This window comes from Castor canadensis, chromosome 8, assembly GCF_047511655.1.
Source record: "Castor canadensis chromosome 8, mCasCan1.hap1v2, whole genome shotgun sequence".
Classification (NCBI taxonomy): Eukaryota; Metazoa; Chordata; class Mammalia; order Rodentia; family Castoridae; genus Castor; species Castor canadensis.
This window is the reverse complement of record NC_133393.1, coordinates 144,612,431-144,634,910: the sequence shown is the minus strand read 5'-3', so window position 1 is coordinate 144,634,910 and position 22,480 is coordinate 144,612,431. Positions and strand designations below refer to the sequence as shown.

At 41.7% G+C, this 22,480-nt stretch overlaps 1 protein-coding gene and 1 non-coding gene across 9 annotated transcripts in view; both read left to right on the top strand.

Moving 5' to 3' along the window:
* Large1 (LARGE xylosyl- and glucuronyltransferase 1) overlaps nt 1–22,480 on the top strand; it is a 502,729-nt gene that overhangs the window by 169,726 nt on the left and 310,523 nt on the right. The gene's annotated exons all lie outside the window — the stretch shown is intronic.
* Nucleotides 13,658–13,791, top strand: LOC141410658 (small nucleolar RNA SNORA76). Its single transcript, XR_012435483.1, has one exon. It is a non-coding gene; the product is annotated as a small nucleolar RNA SNORA76 (small nucleolar RNA).

The following is a 22,480-nucleotide window of genomic DNA, read 5'->3' as shown; positions in this document are numbered from 1 at the left end:
TCCTGGTTGTTGGTTCTGATGTTGCTTCCTCCAGGATGACTTCTTGACCAGTGGCCATACCTTTCCTGGATGACGGAAGCTGTGTGTTCTCCGATGACTTTCTTGCTGACATTAGTTGTAAATAGCACTTACTGTCTCTATTGTCATCCTGTGGGACCAGACAGCCCCCTTCTGTTTTCTGTACTCTGGAGGTGGACAAGAGTGTTTTATTTGTGTAGCTTAGCAGTAAGTACTAAGTCAAAGACATGGATGTGCTCCACAAATGTTTGTTAAGCAAAGTTTTTTTTTTGTTTGGTTCAAGAAGAGTGTTTAATGTTGTTGCAAGTTCCAATACTGAATATTTTAGTTACAAGACATACAAGACACTCAAATTTGGAAAGGGGGATGGTAGAGCTATTTGTGATAAGTAGGTGCTTGCATGGAAACTTAGGAAATACAGCTCTTTTTTGGCTTGAAAATTTTGGAACTGAAGCTGTTTGCTCCAGGATGGCTAATACAGTCTGTTTACTTCTCTCTCTCCATCTTTTCCCTCTGACATTCTTGGTATGTATTTCCCCCCTTGTCTAATTCTCACATCCCCTTTCTTGCCTATCTTCATTCATCAGCTTCTTCTGCCTTCTCTTCATCCTCCTACTCAGCGTCCTGTGCTTTTTCTTCTTTTCCACAACGCAGTATGGTCTTGCCAGACCCAACTCTATATGTCCTGTCAGTTTAGGCATCTAGAACCAATTAGAGCTTCATTTTGTATATGCCTCAATTAAAACTGCCATGAGAAGAAACAATGGCTGGCTCAGAACTGTTGGTTGAAGTCCACAGTTCCCATTTTTGATCAGGAGTCTGGGGCTGATGTAATTAGTAGAGACCAGAGCAGAGTCAGAGTGGGGCACACAGGAAAGGATATACCTATTCTGGAAACTCATAAATACATGGGTTCTCTCGAAATGGTGCTTTCCCAGGTAAAGTTGAAGCTAAATGTAATGAGGAATTGGGAGGGGGCCACTTCACTCTCAGTACAGTAATTGCGGTTGAGGATGGAAAGAGTTGAGTCCATTGACTGTATGACCAGCCAGCTCTTAGTGGGGTCATGCTGTTTCCAATAAGAACCTAAGTCTATTAAAAATAATTGTGGCTTCAGCTTCCATGACTTCCTTTGGGAGTCCAGTCAACACATTAATTAATTACCCTCAGTGTGAACAGATTTGCTCTCAACAGCCTCCTGTGTGTGTTTTCTTAGCCTCTTTCTACATCATCCAATTTTTTCAATCTAGTTCCTCTTGCTTTAGACTTCTCCCAAGCAACTGACTGGGCTCTGCATAGCATGTTTTCGGGGTTTTTGTGGTTCTGATAAGCCACACTTAGCCAAGAGTTCTGAGAGTCGGGGGTGGCTCTCTGCTTTGCTGTACCTGAGCAGTTGCTGTATGGACACAGCTAATCAATGTGCTAACAGGGGACCTTGAGACCAGAAGAAAAAGCAGCACATTTGGCATGCTTGAAGCATAGACAGTGCCTAGAATTATCTGCAGCTAAATGGCAAAGGTTATCTAAAGTGAAGTATTGTGCTTGAGCTCTCTTCTAATGGCTTGTCTTAAAAAAGTATTGCAGGAATCTAGAGAGTAGAAAGTGGAAACTTTATTGCCTAGATGAAGAAATGAAAACAGAGTAATGGCCAAAAAAAAAGGAAATTAATGATGAAAGGACTTGGAAGGCCTGACACAATCGGGGTGCATTGGGATGGACACTCTGGGTCTTGGAGGCAAGGTGACTTTGACAGAATGTGTTCTAAATGAAATTCCAGGATACCATTGACTAAGGGTTCTCTGTATAGTTTTGTTTATCTTCATCTTTCATGCATTGAGTTGCCTCTTTCATTTTGTTGCACCAGAGAAATAAGTGTCAGTTGGTTTCCTGAGTGCAGTCACTAGTGCTTGGGATTATTCATGAAAGAAGCATCTGTAGGTCTGAAGTTTCTCAAATAACCTGCAGCTCAGAGCATACTGGGCCCACTATCCTTGAGTGGATTTATTGGCCTTCTGGGCAACTCTGTGGCTTTTTTTTTTTTTCCTGCAGAGTTATGACCCCAAGGAAGTATTGAATAGCTGAAGAGAAGAAATAGGTTAGGAGTGAGAATGGGACCTTATCAAGACTGGAAAGAAAAAAGAAAACACTCTTACTCTGTGGTCACAGCTCAGGGATTTGTGATGTACTTCTCCCAAAGAGGCCGTGGGTGTAAAACACGGGTGATTGACCTAGAGTGAGCCCAAGGTACTGATGGGTGCCCCTCAGTTGCTCCAGAGCATTTTGCCATTGGATGTTACCATTGAAAAATAAATGAATTAGTGAATGTGTGGATGGATGAATGAATGAATGAATAGTGCATTGGGAGTGAGGGATGGAGGGAGGGAGGGAGGGAAGAGGATGGATGGATTAATGAGTAGTAAGTAAGTGAATTAGTGATTGGGTAAATAATTAAAGGACAAAGAAGAGTGGAAAGAGAAAATCTACCTCCACGGCCTCCAGACAGAAGCAACATTGATTAAGAGAGGTAGAATATAACAGATATAACTAAGAGGAATATACTTTTTGAATATCAGTTGAGAATTGTGTGGGTATCCATATCAGAAGACTAGACTCACAGTGGCTTAAGGAAATGAGTTTACTTGTCTCTTACTATAATGACAGCTTGGAGGTAGGAGGTTGTTGAAATTGGTTTGGAGGCGCACAAGCATCTGCAGTACAGCACTGAACTCTATGTGTCCTGAGCATGAGTGGTTTTTCCTCAGCAGTGGGCTCCCTGGAACCACCACGGATACCAAGGTCTGCTATTCTTCATGTAGGGAGTGCTACTTGTTTTGATCATATTTAAGCATATGGGGTGAGGTAGAAGTTTGTAGATTGGCAGAGCTGGGACAATTTATTTGGAGGGAAACATGATATAGGAATTAGTAGTTAGTAATGGTGAATTAACTCAAAATTAAATAAACTTGCAGATGATTGACGGCTCCTTAGAGAAATTTCTTAGTGCTAGTTTCAGAACAGTGACAGGAAAGCCCACTGTCAGGTGGGACCTACAGTATGTCAGTGCAGGTCTGTAGCTCAGTGACATCTGTTTGTGATCACATGAGAGACTTCAGCTGTGTCCACAGGAGCAGAAACTTTATCTTGGTATGGCCAGTGCCAAAGAGTAGCAGATAGTGTGCATGTCTGATTTGCAGCCTTTGTCACATGTTGTTGGATTGGGGTGTTAGGTAGAGAGAATTTCTGAACTGGGAACTTGTTTGAAATATAAATGTTTGGGTCCTCCTCCACACCTACTGGAGCAGATGCTCTGGGGACACGGCCTGGCAATGTGACATTTTAACCAGCCCACTAAAGTTTGGGAGCTACTGCTATAGACACTGGGGGAAGCTATGACTAGATATTTGCTTTGTAGATGGAAGGCTGGCCATGACTACAGTGAGGGGAGAGTGCAGCCGGCTGGGAGACCCCTTGGGAAATCTCTCTGCTGCTTCCCCAGTATCTGTGTACCAGCCTGTCTTTACCAGTGTTAACTCAAGACTGTTAGCTCAGAAGCAAAGGCTTGTTGTACCTTCAAGGAGCCATGGGAGGGGTCTGTGTTTTAGAAGATCCTGTCTGTGATGAAATGGACTGAAGTGCATTCACATTAGGATGTACATAGAGCCCTGGTTGTGTGCAGGTACTCTAGGTTCCAGTCCACATCTGGCCAGTACCTTGCTGAGTGACTTCCTACAACTGCCTAATTTGTTCTGGACCTCAAATTCTAATTGTGTAAAATGGGGATTTTGAAAGAATAGGCCTAATTTCTAGGCCAAGTTCCTCAGCAAAGGATAATGGCAGCAGAAATACCTTCGGTTGAGTGTGGAGTTCAGGTTTTCCTGCTTTCCAGGCTCTTTCCTTTCCTTCCTCATGTCTCTCCACCTTTTGCCAACAAGTCTTCCTGGTAGTAGATCTCTGAAGAGTGGAGGGGAGACAGTCTTTGTGTTCAGGAGACAACCAGAAGTGTGTGAGGCCTGTAGCCTGTGCTCAGTACACATGATTGATCACCCTCCATCTTCTCAGAGTTTGCAGTGGTATAGTTGGGTGTTCAGGTGTGTGGAGCCAGAGTAAGGTGTGAAGTGGGCTGGACGCCTGTGTGTGATTGGTATTCTTTCACAAGTACCTGAACAGGTCAAGCCTGAGGGAGAATACATTGAACAGCAACTTAAGACAATGCCACTGTCACCTGTACCCTGGAAATTACAGAATACTTTTCTGTTTTGTTTTTCCCATCTTTAATTGATTTGTTACCAAGATAAATTTACATTACAGTTCTTAATTTAGCATTCATATGATTAAGCCAGTTACTACTTGTCATTGTCCCCAGTAGATTGTTTGGTGTCTCATCTTGGTTTTGACTTTGCTTATTTAAACCGTGAAGGAGATGTCATCATCTTTCCAAGTGTACAGGTGGGACCACAGAAGTAGTGAGGTAAGGGACATATTCAGTCCAGCAGACTTGTTCAGAGCAGACAAGCTAAGGTTTGAATCCACTTTGGCTGACCTCAGCACTAGGTGTTTGATCTCCATGCTCTTGAGACATGAATCCATTATTTGGGTAAGGAAGGGGGTTTCTCATTTTTCCTGGCATAGACCACTTTTGCAGTTCTGTAGAGTCACATGATCATGGGATGTGCTAGGGCAACATTTCTGGCTTGTCAATTACCATGTTGGAGGATGGTTGGGACTGCCATCCATAGGAGTCAACTTGGTAGAGAGGTAGGAACCAGTCCTCTTGGACCAGTTTTCAGGATGGCCTTGGTCAACAATGTCCACTGCTGGGGACTCATTTTTTTCAACATGTTTTTATAATTGGTATATAGTAATTATAAATATTTATCAGATACAGTGTGACATTTCACATACATATATACAGTGTGTAGTGATGAAGATCAGTATAATTGGTAGATCTATCACCTCAGACATTTATCATTTCTCTGTGTTGGGAACATGCAAAAACCTCTCTGGTAGCTATTTTGAAATATTGAATTAATCCTTGTCAACCATAGTTATATTACTGTATTATAGAACATGAGAAGTTACTTCTTTGATCAAACTACACTGCCCAGTTTATTAACCATCATTTCCCATCCTCCATGTTTCTCCGGCTCTAGTAATCTACTGCTACCACTTCTAGTAACCTCTGCTTTCACAGGATTAACCCCCTCCCCGCTGTTTTTCCCTTTTGTGCAGTGCTAGGTATTGAACCCAGTGCCTGGTACATACTAAGTAAGCACTGAGCCACTGAGATCCATCCCCAGCCCTTTCATTTTTATTTTAAAGTCTCACTAAGTTGCCCAGGTTGATCTTGAAGATGCTACATAACTACGGTTGGCCTGGAAATCATGATGCAGCCCAGGCTGGTTTGAACTCCTCATCTTCCTGCGTCAGCCTCCTGAGTGCTGGGATTGCAGGTGTGGGCAGCATGCCCAACTGAGATAAACTTCTTAGTTTGCACAAATCAGTGAGAACATGTAGTATTTGTCTTTTTACATCTGACTTACTTCACTTAACATAATATTCTCCAGCTCCTTCCATGTTACTACAAATGACAGGGTTTTGTTCTTTTTATGGCAGAATAATGTTCCATATATATAATTTTCTTTATGCATTCAGCTGTTGAAAGAGACCTATTCTATTTCTTGGCTATCATGAATAGTCCTGCAGTAAACATGGCAGTGCAGATAGCTCTTTGACACTTAGCTTTCAATTCCTTTGGATATATTCCCAGTAGTGGGGTAACTAGATCATGTGGAAGATATATGTCTAGTTTTTTGAGAAACTTCCATCCTGCTTATTATAGTGTCTTTACTATTTTACATTCACACAAAGAGTATAAGGGGAGTCTTTTTTATTTTGCAGTACTGGGGTTTGAACTCAGGGCCTACACCTTGAGCCACTCCACCAGCCATTTTTTTGTGAAGGGTTTTTTTGAGATAGGGTCTCGCAAATTATTTGCCTGGTCTGGCTTCAAACCACAATCCTCCTGATCTCTGCCTCCTGAGTATCTAGGATTACCGGCGTGAGCCAACCTCGCCCAGCTGGGGAGTCATTTTTAAATGCTGAGTATCAAGGAGAAAAAGAAAACAAAAAAAGTCCATTTATGATCAAGAAATTTAGCCTGAAAAAAATCCTAAAACAAAATTACTAAACAAATAATTAGGGTGTCACCCCGGTTAGTTGTGTGCAGCTGTGTGTGCTGCCTTGTATGTTTAAAAATAAATCGGTAATAACATGGCATGAGTGATTCCTGTACTGCAATGGATGAGCTCTTGCGTGGCCAGTGATGGTGCCCTTCATGTTCCAGAACAATTGCAGGAGGTCAGGGCATTGCTAGCCAAAGTCTGTTGGTGGATACTTTAATGTGGTTCCGGAAGGGAGTACAAACGGCCCCTTTGTTTTTCTTTATTCTATCTGTGGGAGTTGGGGGAAACTAGAGTATTTTTCTTTTAAACCAACTCCATCCATTTCTTTAATGAGCCTCCGAAAAGTCAAACCTGCTGGGACTGTTTTGTATAATCATTCCCTAAGCTATATCTCTTTCCCCAGTCTATAGATAGATCCATCCCCATTCTCCTTTAAAAATAAAACTGATTGATTACAAGAAAATAGATATGAAAAGAAACTTTGAGCTTCATAGCAAATCTCAGCCCTCAAGTGATACGATTTTACTGTCAAGATGGAGGGATCCCGTAATGGGGACATTTTGAGGACAGACAAAACAAATTAGCCATGGGAACAGACAATTTAGGTGCCTTTAAATGAGTAGCTGTCATTGTCACCATCAGCAACTATTTATTATACCAGCTTCTACAAGTACAGCAGCCATGCAAACAAGTTCCTAAAGACAGTAGAGTATATACCCTGGAGTCATAATTTAAATCTCATTCTAGTTCAGGCCATTGAAGAATGCTAGGAGCCAAGGTTACTGGCTCTTCTTCACCCTATTGTTACCTCTGCTCTCTCTCTGAGAGGCCCATGTTAATAACTTGCTAGCCTCAGTAGAGTACATGCTACCCACATGTGGAAACCTGCTCCGTGCCTTGTATGTACACAGTACGGATACATTCAGTGTGTGCTGATTGATTTCCTAAAATAAGGGTTTGGAAAAATTATCAAAGGCCTTTTCCAACTCTGTGGTTTGTTGTTTTGGAATTTTCTAACAATTTTAACTGTTCTTTTATCTTATATTCATTTACCCCCTTGTCAAAATAATGACCTCTTGCTTAAATGTGTCCCTGATATGTTTTGCTTGTTTGTTTTTGTTTTAAGTACCAGAGTTTAAATTTAGGGCCTGAGCTCTAACACTTGAGCCATGCCCTCAGCCCCTTTTTGCTTTTGTTATTTTTCAGGTAGGGTCTGGCATTCTTACCCAGGGCCAACCTCAGACCTCCATCCTCCTATGTCTCCCCTGTATCTGAGACTATAGGCATGTACCACCGTGCCTGGCTTTGCCTTGGATTTTAAAGTATTTTGCTGTATCCTTCCCAAGTACATGGGACCTCCCACTACACTTGAATCATTGTGTTTGCCAGTAGGTGGCCCTTCCTTGTTCATTTTTAACTCCTCAGAAATGTGTTCATTTTATTCCTCTGCTGGGGAAGTTTGCATGGGTTTCTGGTGTACCATTCTAAGTGCCTCAGTTTAAGAGGACTATTCCTAGTCCTCTAGGAATTCTTGCAGCCTGCTGTTTATGGTCAGTCATACTCTTCTTCAGCCACCTTAGCATCTTGTTGCCCTTTTCCTTTTAAACATGCTGATTTGGCTTCTTTGCCTTTAATTTATACCACTGTTTTTCCTAACTTGCTCAGTATTGTGGCTAGTTCATGTCCATGGTCAACTGTGAACCTGACCTACCATTTTCTAAAGCCAAAGACTCCAGGTTTAGTTTCCCATTTGATTCTTTGATTATACACAATTGATAGTCTCCTATGAGAAGCCTTTATTCTTGAAAATCCTGTCCCTAGACTGGTTATTGCTATCCTTCAAAGGCTTAACTCTTACTAATACAATTTGTACTATATTATTCTGCATTATTGAATACTTTTATCCCCTTGATTTGCCTGTAAACACTTTGCTGTCAGGAACTATTGTCTTCTGCTTCTCTGGAAACTGCCCAGGGTAGTTCTTTTCAAATAGACATTTGTTGAATGACAATGGCATTTTCCAAGTAGGAACATAGACAACAGGGACTGTAGAGTTAGATGATGATGGTAAAGTTATCCCTTTTTCCCACCTAGCAAGGGGTGACAAGAGAGGAAAGTACATAGTTGTATCAGAGTTTAATTGCTTTCAGGGACTATCTGTGATGAACAGAAGCCTATCATTCTCATAAGCAACACCTTCTCACTGCATCGTTTCAGCTGGTGGTACTGCTCTAACATGTTGGCTGGATGGGATGAAGATAAAATGGGTTGAAGAAGGTACTGGTTCATGTCTGATGCAATCCTAGGCCACTGAGCAGTAATCTCACTGTTACCTTCTAGAGCAAAATGCCAGACTGTAATACTGGGAAGGGTTTTAGAGGTTACCTTGACCCATCCATTCATCTACCCATCTTCCCATCCAGCCATCCATCCATCCATCCAGCCATCCATCTATCCATCCATCCAGCCAGCCATCCATCTATCCACCCATCTGTGCATTAAGAAGACGTTTATCAGGAAATGACTATGTGCAAGGTTATATATTGAGAACCACCAAGAAGCCTTGAAGAAGCATGAAACACCATTTGCAGGCATCTGTCAAAGGAGGGCTCACTGAAGGTTGTGCTCTCACAGTTGCATGGTCTTTAAAAATTTTAAATGAAAGTTTTGGTGAATAAAGGAATTAAAGCATTAAATGAAGACTAGGCAGCCCTGCACAATCCTGCTGTTGTAACTGTAACTCTAGGCCCAGGCCCCACTCCAGGTGTTCCACATATCATGTCCGGCCATTCAGCCCAACATGCCAAATAAAGAGCAATTAGTGGTGAAGGACAGAGGAGGACATTTATTACACGGCATATGCATGCCATGGGAAGAGGCAAAGTAAGCATTTCAACCCATCTCTGAGGTATAGACATAAACTTAAGTAGAGGAAGAATTATGACGAGGAACAAGAGGGATGGGTCATAGGTGTGGTCTGGTGGTCAGGGGTATGGGCAGAGGTGTGGTTTGGTCACTCATTATCTCAGGGTTGGTCTGGCAGGGCTTTGTTGCAATGAGAGTCATTGCTGCCTGGCAGAGTTGGCGTCTGTTCCTGTCCCGGGCTGTTTATCTATCAGTCCTGCTCTTCCTGGACTCCAAGGTGACTGCAAGAGAGAGATTGAATCAGAGTAAAGGAGACAGATACAAAATGGAGGCAGGAATGCCAACCTTTTCTGCTGCTTTTGGTTACTCTTTGGAAAATTTTGCACACCTAAGGAAGAAGTCAGTGCTTTTTAGCAAAAGCAATTTTTAATTACCTGTTGTAGCATCTGGATACCCTATACAGAGGAGAATGAGCTATGGTATCTGTTTCTGCCTCAGCAGAGAGTGATTTAAAACGAGGGGCAGTATTGCCATACTCCACACGTAAGGATAACTGGTTGGGGTAAAGCACCATAGACCCTGGATGTGAGTTCCGGCATCATTCTTTTTAGATCTGTGATCCTCTGGTGAGTGACTTGGCCTTCTTTGCCTCTGTCCTCATCTGTAAACCAAGCCTTGGCACCAAGTCACTGGTCCACGGCAGCTTCTTGGTGTGTCAGGATGGCATTTTCAGGCTCGTAGACTTGAATCCTGGCTCTGTCACATGCTAGTGGCATGGCTTTTGAGAAGCGATTTATTTTCGGTGTGTGTCATTGTCCTCAGTGGTATAAAGGTGTAATGACTGGTAAGGGCTGAATCATGTTGTCTTCTGTCCCATGTGTTGAAGCTCTGTATTTAGAGGTTAGGGTTCTACTACGTAGTTCAGATAAAATGAGGTCATTAGGGTGGGCTCTGATCCTGTATGGCTGTATGCCTGTATCTTTATAAGAAGAAGACACAGGACACTAACAGATGCAGAAGGAAGATGACATGAGGGCATGGGTAGACAGCAGTTATCTTTAAGCTAAAGGCAACAGACCTCAGAAGAGACCAACACAGCATAATCCCTTGATCTGTTCCTTCCAACATTCCAAATTGTGAAACCATACATTTATGTTGTTTAATACCTAGTCTTTGGTTTTTCCTTACAGCACCCTAGCAATCCAGTATAATCCCAACCATAGGAAGAGATGGACTGGCACACAAAGGTGTGCCATGTCTGTATCATAGTGTGGTACCCAGAGCGATCCTGAGTAGGCCACATAAAACAGGTTCAGCTGTAGTCTACATCTGGGACTCTGTATCCTCATTTGCCACCACAATCACCTTTGGTGCTACCCTTCTCCAGGTTCAGTGCCTGGCGTGTAGTCATCATTAATTCATCTTCTTATCTTTTTTCTCTTCCCTTCCTCTTCTTCTTCCTTTTCCCTTTCCTCCCCCTTTCCTCCCCCTTTCCTTCTCCTTCCTTTCACTTTCCTTTTCTTTTATAGATGGTATCTCTACCAGTTCTCAGTAATTTCTGTTCAGTCTGTGGAAAACAGACCGCCACTGTACCAGGCTTGGTCTTCTCCAGACTTTGCGTTTGATTAGTCCTGAACCTACCATTCTACAAAATGGCCAGGAGAGCTTTTCTAAGTGTCCCACTGTGTGTTTTGGGGGCCACATTATTTTCTATGCTTCTGACTTCATTAGCCTGGTCAAGTGTCACCTCTTTGCTAAGACCTTGGCCCTGTCCAGCCCATGGGTGACACAAATGCCTGTTAGATGGACCTCCTCCGTGTGACTCTATGGACATTTCCTAAGTTAAGTGAACTGTGGTTCTCTAGTCTTTGTCTTCCTGGCTTTCTTAGATGTGCTCACTACTGCTGATTTTTATGGAGTTCTTACAGCGCCCTCACAGTACTACTAAAATCTTAACACTGACATCAGCCACTTGGGTGTGTGGGTCGCCAGTGGGAGGCAGCTCCATCTGGAAACTAAGAAGAGAAACAGAATCCTCTTCTTTTACTTCCTCTGGACTTATTATCTGTATTTTTGCAGGTAGACAGGGCCAAGTAGGAATTTACAAATTGACATTTTTCTAAAGCAGCTTGATATTTTAAAAAAGTTCCTATGGTTTCAAAAAGCTGGGAGCAGAGAGTAAGATTGGTTTTGAAATAAAAGTGACTGGAAAAAGGAGGGCACAAGATGCACATTGTGCCTGGTGTCCTGTCCTGTGTGCCTGCGAAATCTGGGTTGTGCATGGCAAATGTCACCATGGACCCTAGCCAGAGGAGCCTTGTCTCCACCTGGAGATTTTCTCAGATACTACAAAAGAGGATCCCCGGCAAGCCAGAGTTGGTTTGATGACTTTTGTTACATGTGGCTTCCATGCTTCTCCTGTTCACATGGATATTCACATTCCCTGTTCGATGCAGAGCAACATGATATAATGATTATCTTGATCTTGATCAATGAGCTTCACTGTATGAGCCAGAGGGCAGCTGTCTCCCTCTAGCTTTTTGCATATCCATCTATGTCAGGGCAGTGACAAAGGGACACCAAAGTGCTTTTCCCCTTCTCCTTCCCATTCCTTTATTGCTTATAACATTGTTCAGTAGGAATTGCTTTCATTTTCTCTCTGGATCTTCTGCAGATGATGGCCAGATTATGGGGCAATGGTGTCTTTTTCAGGCTCTTTCATTCTCCAGTGGTTCCAGGCTATGAGCTGCCACATGATCAGGAAGATGCAGTGAGAGTAGCTTCCCTGGGACAGAAAAGGGCAAATCCCTGGATTTTTATCTGTGCATTTTGAGCAAGAGAACAAAGGTGGAATGTTCCTTTCGCTGATGATCCTGGTCCATGCATTGTCTCCTGATTAGCTGATTGTTTTCCCTTTAGAGCTCTGTGGTCCATCTTTAGCAGAATCTCCTCTAGCACTTGCAGGGAGAGTCAGCAATGATGACTTCCAGTTTTGCTTAATATTATTGGTCTTCATGAGGCTGAGACTGACTTGCCTCAGGTCACACAGGAGTTACAAGCAGAGATGGAACTTGAACTTATGTCCCCTTTTCTTCTCTTGGGTTCTTTCCCTTCCGAGGAGCTACTTCTACTGCTTTCTAGGAGTTCTCACCTCTGCACTGCAGATGGTGTCCAAAAGGGGAGCTTCCTCCTTCTCAGCTGAGAAGGCCCTCTTAGTCACTGGAGGCGGTGTCCTGGAGGCCTGAGCTGGCATGTGGGCTGAGCCTTGTGATCCATGTTTGCTATAATAGGAAGCAGCACTCCAAAGAGAATAGATGGGCCTGCATTTGTATGCAGTCAGCCTGACGGGGCTGGAATAAACACAGTCCTGATCAAACTACACACAGCTAGCACATCACAGGGAAGGCAGACCAAAATGGAATGCTGATTTTTCTCACTGTCTTCTTTAGAAACGTTCTTTCTTGCTGTTCACCTGGTGATGTTAACTGTGAGGGGTAGCCCTGTGTTCAAATCTATTTACTGACGGATTCATCTTTTTCATTTGTAATCTACAGGGCCCTTGGTATGAGTTCCTTTTCTGAGCTCCAATTCCTTTTGTCTATAAACCGAGCATGTTAATGTGAGCTCATAGATTTTTAAAGTTAAATTAATGGGCAAATGTAAAATGCTTTGCACAATGCCCTGCACTTATTAACCATTCAATAGTAGGTATGCTGTACCTACCTTCAGCAGCAGCATCTTCGTAATTATGGCCTCGTTGACTTGGATGGATGGGATGGTGTATGTAATGAAGTACCAGTCTAGAGCTAGCCTGTGGTTGTCCATAATAAATGAAAGCTGCTATAGTAGTGTGGGATAGCCCAAAGATCTAAAGCACTGAACAGATACAACAGAACTGGGAGATTCCAGGACAACCCTGCCTCTAGATAACTGTATTGCCTTGGGCAAGTCACTTTAGAGGATTTAACTTTCCTCATCAGTCAAAAGGGCCAACTAAGTATTGTGAGATATTGGAAAAGGATAAGAGAAGGCAGGTGCCTACCCCAGAGCTGGAAGAAATAGAGCTGCAGTTAGTGGCTGTCAGATCTTATTTGCTGGTGGCACCAGTTTCTGGGGAGCCTGTTCATCATAAGCACTATAAATTGTGCGTATCCTTTAATTCTGGAACACCCATTCCATCAGTGTTTTTGTCTTTCAGAAAGTACTGTCCTCAAATACAGACTCTAAAGGAGAGGTGGAAGGCTGGAATAGGTGTATAGGTATTGCTCATGACGGTGCTGTTTAAAACAGCTCAAACTTGAGAACTATGCCAGGTGCCATGCTGTTAGGTGTGTTTGGTGTTTTGCTATCACACAGCCCCTTGAGCTGTGGGGATGTCTGATGTGTGGCAAGTACCCATGACTTTCAGTTATTCCAAATGTTCCATCTGGGGGAAGTTGAGCAATGGTGCAGGCATCTACCTTCTGTTTTGATTAGGAAAGGGATGGGCCCGAGATTCACAGTTGCCAAGTGTCAGAGCAATGATCTGAGCTCGTATTTTCCCTTTCTCAACAACTCCTCTCTGTGGATCCTGTGCTTTGGTTATAGCCAAGGCATTGCCTTGGAACCTCTGTGTGTCTGGCCCGTGGCCTCAGGGGTCTATGGCACTGCTAGAGCAGACCCAGCTTGTTCAGATCCGGGACTGCTTAGTGCCACCTTAGCGATTCCTTGGCAGCAAGCAACATGCAACCAAGGGCATAGTTGATGGAGGCCTGAGAGGAGTTTGGGGGACTTGATGATGCACAGGCTGGGGAGAAGGGCCAGGAGAAGGGCTGAACAAGGTGGTTCATGCCTGTAATTCCAGGGGCCTGGTAGGTGGAGATTGGAAGGATTGTGATTTGAGGCCAGCCAAGTCAAAAATTTAGCAAGATCTCATTTCAACCAATAAGCCGGGCAAGGTGGTGCATACCTGTGGTCCTAGCTACACAGGAGGCATAGGTAGGAAGGTCTAGGTGTGAGACTGGCCCTGGGCAAAAATGTGAGACCCTTTCCAAAAAAATAACTAAAAAGCAAAAATGGTCTGGGTGCTTACGTGATAGAGCACCTGCCTAGCAAATGTGAGACCCTGAGTTCAAACCCCAGTACTGTCAAAGAGATAGCAAGAGAGAGAGAGAGAGAGAGAGAGAGAGAGAGGAGAGAGAAGAGAGAGAGGAGAAAGAGAGAGAGAGAGAGAGAAGAGAGAAGAGAGAAGAGAGAAGAGAGAGAAAGAGAAAGAGAGAGCCAGGGCCCTGGTAGCCCGACTGGGTGGAATTTTACCATGAAGGCCGGTCTGTGTGAAGACCAGGTCTGGGCAGAGTCCGTGGATCCATGAGAAGGTAGATTGGGCTTTCTCTGATGGATGCTGTCTTGCACCCACAAGGTTGAGGATATCAGGCTTAGTCATACAAGGCTCAGGCCCCTTCGCAGGTGAGAAGACTGTGAGAAAGAATGATAGAGGGCCCACTGAGATGTTCACACAACTACTGATGTCAGGCAAGCACTCAGTAAATGTCGCTTGCCTTCCTCCTTCCTAGAGTCAGAGTGGGCTGGGGCATGCAAGTGAGGTCAGTTTAATATCCAGATGTCATCTGGCCAGAACTTAGGGAGAATTCCCAATTTCCAGTACAGTCCCTCTGTCGACACATGCATGCTTGTCCTAGACCACAACTGCCAAAAGTGGGTCTACATCTGCCGGAATGTTGGAGTGGAATTTGGAGGGATGAAATAGTTATAGATTCTACTAGTTTATTTCTTCATTCCATAAAGCCATTATAGTCTATGATAAAAGAAATGAAAGTTGATAAATTTAGACGTGGCAATTCCTAAGATTTCGTGTATTAAAAAATGTGACGATTCGGTGCTTTAGCAGGGCAATCTTATCACAGCATCCTTGGGCAATACCAGCCCTGTGCTGCAGCTAACACAGTGAGAACAAGCAGAGCCCGAGCCTGAGGCAGAAGTCCCTCCATGGTTTGGTCTGGGCCTGCCGCCTCCATTTCATTTTTCTTATGTTTTTCTTTAACTTTCCTGAAGACCCACCTCAAATAACATGTGTGTATTAGTTTCCTATTGTTTCTATCACACTCTTAGTGTCTTTTTTTTTATTATTCATATGTGCATACAATGTTTGGGTCATTTCTGCCCCCTTCCCCCACACCCTCACTCTCCCAACCACCCCCTCGGTACCCTGAAGAAAATATTTTGCCCTTATCTCTAATTTGTTGAAGAGAGAGTATAAGAAATAATAGGAAGGAACAAGGATTTTGCTAGTTGAGATAAGGATTGCTATACAGGGAGTTGACTCACGTTGATTTCCTGTGCATGTGTGTTACCTTCTACGCTAATTCTTTTTGATCTAATCTTTTCTCTAGTTCCTGGTCACCTTTTCCTATTGGCCTCCGTTGCTTTTAGGTATCTGCTTTAGTTTCTCTGCATTGAGGACAACAAATGCTAGCTAGTTTTTGAGGTGTTTTACCTATCCTCATACCTCCCTTGTGTGCTCTCGCTTTTGTCATGTAATCAAAGTCCAATCCCCTTGTTGTGTTTGCCCTTGATCTAATGTCCACATATGAGGGAGAACATACGATTTTTGGTCTTTTGGGCCAGGCTAACCTCACTCAACATGATGTTCTCCAATTCCATCCATTTACCAGCGAATGATAACATTTCGTTCTTCTTCCTGGCTGCATAAAATTCCATTGTGTATAGATACCACATTTTCTTAATCCATTCGTCAGTGGTGGGGCATCTTGGCTGTTTCCATAACTTGGCTATTGTGAATAGTGCTGCAATAAACATGGGTATGCAGGTGCCTCTGGAGTAACCTATGTCCCAGTCTTTTGGGTATATCCCCAAGAGTGGTATTGCTGGATCAAATAAGTAGCCTCCAAATTTTTTTCCAGAGTGGTTGTACTAGTTTACATTCCCACCAGCAGTGTAAGAGGATTCCTTTTTCCCTGCATCCTCGCCAACATCTGTTGGTGGTGGTGTTGCTGATGATGGCTATTCTAACAGGGGTGAGGTAGAATCTTAGTGTGGTTTTAGTTTGCATTTCCTTTATTGCTAGAGATGGTGAGCATTTTTTCATGTGTTTTTTGGCCATTTAAATTTCTTCTTTTGAAAGATTTCTGTTTAGTTCACTTGCCCATTTCTTTATTGGTTCATTAATTTTGGGAGAATTTAGTTTTTTAAGTTCCCTATATATTCTAGTTATCAGTCCTTTGTCTGATGTGTAGCTGGCAAATATTTTCTCCCACTCTGTGAGTGTTCTCTTCAGTTTAGAGACCATTTCTTTTGATGAACGGAAGCTTTTTAGCTTTATGAGGTCCCATTTATCTATGCTATCTCTTAGTTGCTGTGCTGCTAGGGTTTCTTTGAGAAAGTTCTTACCTATACCTACTAACTCTAGAGTATTTCCTACTCTTTCCTGTATCAACTTTAGAGTTTGGGGTCTGATATTAAGATCCTTGATCCATTTTGAGTTAATCTTGGTATAGGGTGATATACATGGATCTAGTTTCAGTTTTTTGCAGACTGCTGGCCAGTTTTCCCAGCAGTTTTTGTTGAAGAGGCTGTCTTTTCTCCATCGTATATTTTTAGTGCCTTTGTCAAAAACAAGTTGGTTATAGTTGTGTGGCTTCATATCTGGGTCCTCTATTCTGTTCCACTGGTCTTCATGTCTGTTTTTGTACCAGTACCATGCTGTTTTTATTGTTATTGCTTTGTAATATAGTTTGAAGTCAGGTATTGTGATATCTCCTGCATTGTTCTTTTGACTGAGTATTGCCTTGGCTATTCGTGGCCTCTTGTGTTTCCATATAAATTTAACAGTAGATTTTTCAATTTCTTTAATGAATGTCATTGGAATTTTGATGGGAATTGCATTAAACATGTAGATTACTTTTGGGAGTATCGACATTTTTACTATGTTGATTCTACCAATCCATGAGCATGGGAGATCTCTCCACTTTCTATAGTCTTCCTCAATCTCTTCCTTCACAAGTTTATAGTTTTCCTTGTAGAGGTCATTCACATCCTTTGTTAGGTTTACACCTAGGTATTTGATTTTTTTTTTGAGGCTATTGTAAATGGAATTGTTTTCATATATTCTTTCTCAGTTTGTTCATTATTAGTGTATAGAAATGCTAATGATTTTTCTATGTTGATTTTAATATCTTGCTACCTTACTGTAGCTATTGATAGTGTCTAGGAGCTTTTCAGTAGAGTTTTTGGTTCTTTAAGGTATAGGATCATGTCTTTTGCAAATAGGGATATTTTGACAGTTTCTTTACCTATTTGTATTCCTTTTATTCCTTCTTCTTGCCTAATTGTTCTGGCTAGGAATTCCAGTACTATGTTGAATGGGAGTGGAGATAGTGGGCATCCTTGTCTAGTTCCTGATTTTAGAGGGAATGGTTTCAGTTTTTCTCCATTAAGTATAATGCTGGCTGTAGGTTTGTCATATATAGCTTTTATAATGTTGAGATACTTTCCTTCTATTCCTAGTTTTCTTAGAGCTTTTATCATGAAATGGTGTTGGATCTTATCAAAGGCTTTTTCTGCATCTATTGAGATGATCAAGTGGTTTTTGTCTCTGCTCCTGTAAATGGGATTTATTACGTTTATTGATTTTTGTATGTTGAACCACCCCTGCATCCCTGGGATGAAGTCTACTTGGTTGTGGTGAATGATCTTTTTCATGTGTTGCTGAATTCGGTTTGCCATTATTTTGTTGAGGATTTTTGCATCAATGTTCGTTAAGGAGATTGGCCTATAGTTCTGTTTTTTGGAGGTGTCTTTGCCTGGTTTTGGGATAAGTGTAATACTGGCTTCATAAAATGTGTTAGGCAGTTTTCCTTCCCTTTCTATTTCATGGAACAGCTTAAGGAGGGTGGTATCAGTTCTTCTTTAAAGGTCTGATAGAATTCAGCAGAGAATCCATCAGGTCCTGGACTTTTCTTTTTAGGGAGACTCTTGATTGCTGCTTCAATTTCATTTTGTGTCATAGATCTATTCAGGTGATTAATTTCCTCTTGGTTCAGTTTTGGATGATCATATGTATCTAGAAATCTGTCCATTTCTCTAAGATTTTCAAATTTATTTGAATATAGGTTCTCGAAGTAGTCTCTGATGATTTCCTGGACTTCCATGGTGTTTGTTGCTATCTCCCCTTTTGCATTCCTGATTCTACTAATTTGGGTTTTTTCTCTCCTCATTTTAGTCAGGTTTGCCAGGGGTCTATCGATCTTGTTTATTTTTTCAAAGAACCAACTTTTTGTTTCATTAATTCTTTGTATGGTTTTTTTAGTTTCTATTTCATTGATTTCAGCTCTTATTTTTATTATTTCTCTCCTATTTATTTTGGGATTTGCTTGTTCTTGTTTTTCTAGGAGTTTGAGATGTATTATTAGGTCATTGATTTGGGATCTTTCAGTATTTTTAATATATGCACTCATGGCTATAAACTTTCCTCTCAGGACTGCCTTAGCTGTGTCCCATAGGTTCCGGTAGGTTGTGTTTTCACTTTCATTGACTTCCAGGAACTTTTTAATTTCCTCTTTTATTTCATCAATGACCCATTGTTCATTAAGTAATGAGTTATTCACTTTCCATGTTTTTTGTCTTTACTTTTGTTGTTGAGTTCTAGTTTTATTGCATTGTGATCAGATAGAATGCATGGTATAATTTCTATTTTCTTATATTTGCTGAGGCTTGCTTTGTGCCCTAGGATATGATCTATTTTGGAGAAGTTTCCATGGGCTGCTGAGAAGAATGTATATTGTGTAGAAGTTGGATGAAATGTTCTATAGACAGCAAGTAGGTCCATTTGATCTATTGTATATTTTAGATCTAGGATTTCTTTATTGATTTTTTGTTTGGATGACCTATCTATTGATGATAATGGGGTGTAAAGTCTCCCACAACCACTGCGTTGGGGTTAATATATGCTTTTAGGTCCTTCAGGGTATGTTTGATGAAATTGGGTGCATTGACATTGAGTTCATATAGGTTGATAATTGTTACTTCCTTTTTGTCTATTTCCCCTTTTATTAGTATGGAATGTCCTTCTTTATCTCATTCGATCAATGTAGGTTTGAAGTCTACTTTGTCAGAGATAAGTATTGCTACTCCTGCTTGTTTTTGGGGGCCATTGGCTTGGTAAATCTTCTTCCAGCCTTTCATCCTAAACCTATGCTTATTTCTGTTGGTGAGATGGGCCTCCTGTAAGCAATAAATTGTTGGATCTTCCTTTTTAATCCATTTTGTCAAGCGGTGCCTTTTGAATTAAATCTGTTAACATTAAGTGTTAGTACTGATAGGTATGTGGTGATTCCTGTCATTTAGTTGTCTTATCTGTTTGAAGGTTTGATTCTGTGTACCTCAGTTGAGGTTACTCTCTACTTTCTTGCTTTTTCTTTTCCTGCAGTTTGGTGCTGCCTGTCCTTTCATGGTTATGTTGGGTTTTAGTTTCTGTGTGCAGAATCCCTTGAAGAATCTTTTGTAGTGGTGGCTTTGTGGTTACATATTGTTTTAGTTTCTGCTTCTCATGGAAGACTTTTATTGCTCCATCTATTTTGAATGATAGCTTTGCTGGGTAGAGTATCCTAGGGTTGAAGTTATTTTCATTCAGTGCTCAGAAGATCTCATCCCAAGCTCTTCTTGCTTTTAATGTTTCTGTTGAGAAATCTGCTGTGATTTTGATGGGTTTACCTTTGTGTGTCATTTGTTTTTTCTCTCTTACAGCCTTCAATATTCTTTCCCTAGTTTCTGAACTTGTTGTTTTAATGATAATATGCCGTGGGGTAGTTCTATTTTGATCTGGTCTGTTTGGTGTTCTGGAGGCCTCTTGCATATGTATGGGAATAGATTTCTCTAGATTTGGGAAATTTTCTGTTATTATTTTGTTGAATATATTACGCATTCCCTTCGCTTGCACCTCTTCTCCTTCTTCGATGCCCATGATTCTCAAGTTTGGTCTTTTGATGGAGTCAGTGAGTTCTTGAGTTTTCTTTTCACAGGTCTTGAGTTGTTTAATTAAAATAGTTCTTCAGTTTTTCCTTTAATTACCATTTCATCTTCAAGTTCTGAGATCCTTTCTTCTGTTTGTTCTGTGGTGCTGGATTGGCCTTCCATTTTGTTTTGCAATTCTGTTTCATTCTTTTTTCTGAGATTTTCCATATCCTGAGTAACTTCCTCTTTAATGTTGTCTATTTTTGTCCTGAGTTCATTTATCTCTTTATTAATCGTGTTCTTTGTTTCACTTTGGTGTTTATACAGTGCTTCTATGGTTTATTTTATTTTTTTTTTGTGCTTTTTCAAATTCTCTATTTTTGTTGTCTTGGAATTTCTTGAGTGTCTCCTGTACATTTTGGTTGACCCTATCCAGTATCATCTCTATAAAATTCTCATTGATTACCTATAGTATGTCTTCTTTTAAATTATTCTTATGGGCTTCATTGGGTTCTTTGGCATAGTTTTTCTTCATTTTGTTGGAGTCTGGATCTGAGTATCTGTTTACTTCATTTCCCTCTGGTTCCTGTACTAATTTTTTTTTTTGTACTAATTTTTTGCTGTGGGGAAACTGGTTTCCCTGTTTTTTCTGTCTTCCCTTCATTGTCCTTGGTGCTGTTATTGTCCCTGTACTGTGTGCAATTAAGTATTTTCTAGCTTGTAATAATAACAGTGTTGATATTTAGAATGGAAGGGTGAGAGGAGATGGAAAGCAAATTAGTTAGAGAAAAAGGGAAAAACACAAACAAACAAGTAGAAAAAACCAAAACAAAGAAACAACAATAGAAAGTTTGAAAGATATAAACAGGGAGAGATGGTGTACTAATCAACAGTAAGCTGAACAGGCTGTAGAGAGACAGAGGATTGAAAATCAAAAGTAAAAAAAAAAATGAAAAATAAATAAATGAAAAAAAATTTCCAAGTTCAAATGCAGTAAAGTTTCAGTCTTAATAATTTTGGTGTTCATCCCTCAGCCTCCAATCCTGGAGATGGTGTCTCAGAAGTAGTTCTGTTGTTGTCTCATCAAAGGGGAGAAAAACTAAAGAGAACAGAACAAAACAACATAAAACAACAACAACAAAAACCCCACAAATTGTCCCAAGTTCAAATGCAATACAGTTTCAGTAAGTTTTTCATCTTGCAGGTGTAATTCGGTTGTTTTCTCATCAAAATTCGGTTGTTTTCTCATCAAAGGTAAAAAAAAAAAAAATAAGAAAAAAAAAGAGTCTGGAGACAGTTCTGTGAATGGCTATCTGAGTCTGTGGCTCACCTGCCCGCTGCTGTCAGCCTTCTGTTGCTGGAGGCGTTATTTATGCAGATCTCAGGCGTGAGCTTAGCACTCACCTGGCCCCTCAAGCCTTGTTTACTTTGAGTTCTTCTTGGCGCCACCGCAACTGCTACAAGCTTTCCCATTTCCAAGCACATTGGGGGAGGTGACACTGCACCCACTTTCTCAGGCCTGCGTGTTTATTTACAGTTCACGTGGGAAGAGGGTCTTCCCCCATCTCCTGTGCCGTTTTCCTCCCACCGCCACTTTTACAAGCTTTCCTGGTTCTGGTTGCTGGGCGTGTGCTTCCACTCCTGCCTTCTCCAGCCGGCTTGTTTTGAGGGATTTCTCCTCCCCCTGCCCTTCAGCCCTCAGGGCGCCCTGCCTTCTTTACTGTTGTTATTGCTTATTATTCAGTTTTTTTTTCTTTTTTCCCAGCGTGGGGGTCGGTCTGTCTAGGGGGCTATGCTGATCTGGCCCAGGGTGTCTGTGCGAGTACTGAGTGCTGCTTAGCTCACCTTGTGGTCTGAATCTTCCCAAGCCATCCGGTCATTGCCGTCTGGCAGCAGTGCAGAAGCCCTCCTGGTTTCTCTGTTTAACATGAAGTGGAGATGCTCTGCACAGGCTGAAGGTGTGGAGGAGTCAAAGTTTTGCCTCTTCTCGGTGGTTTTCCTGTAAGGTGTACCTCCAGCATCTCTCCAAGATTTTACTTTAGGAGGCATGCTTTCTGCTTCCTCCCCTTAGCTGCTGTCTTGGAATCTCCTTTTAGTGTCTTAAATGAATACACATTTGTTGTTTTATAATCTTGGGGGTCCAAAGTCCAAAAATCATCCTCAGTGGGCTGAAGTCAAGTTGTTGCAGGCTCAATCCTTGTGGAGACTCTGTGGGAAGAATCTGTTTCTTTACTGTTTTCAGATTCTAGCTGCCTGCCTCTCTTGGTTCGTGTCCCCTTCCTCTGTCTTCAAAGCATATCACTCCAGTCTCTGAAGCTACTTTCCCAATGTCATTTTCTCTCACACTTCCTGTATCTCTCTTACATGGACCTTTATGATTAAATGAGGCCCACCTTGATAACTCAGCCTAATGTCTCATCTCAAGAGCTTTCACCTTATCTGCAAAG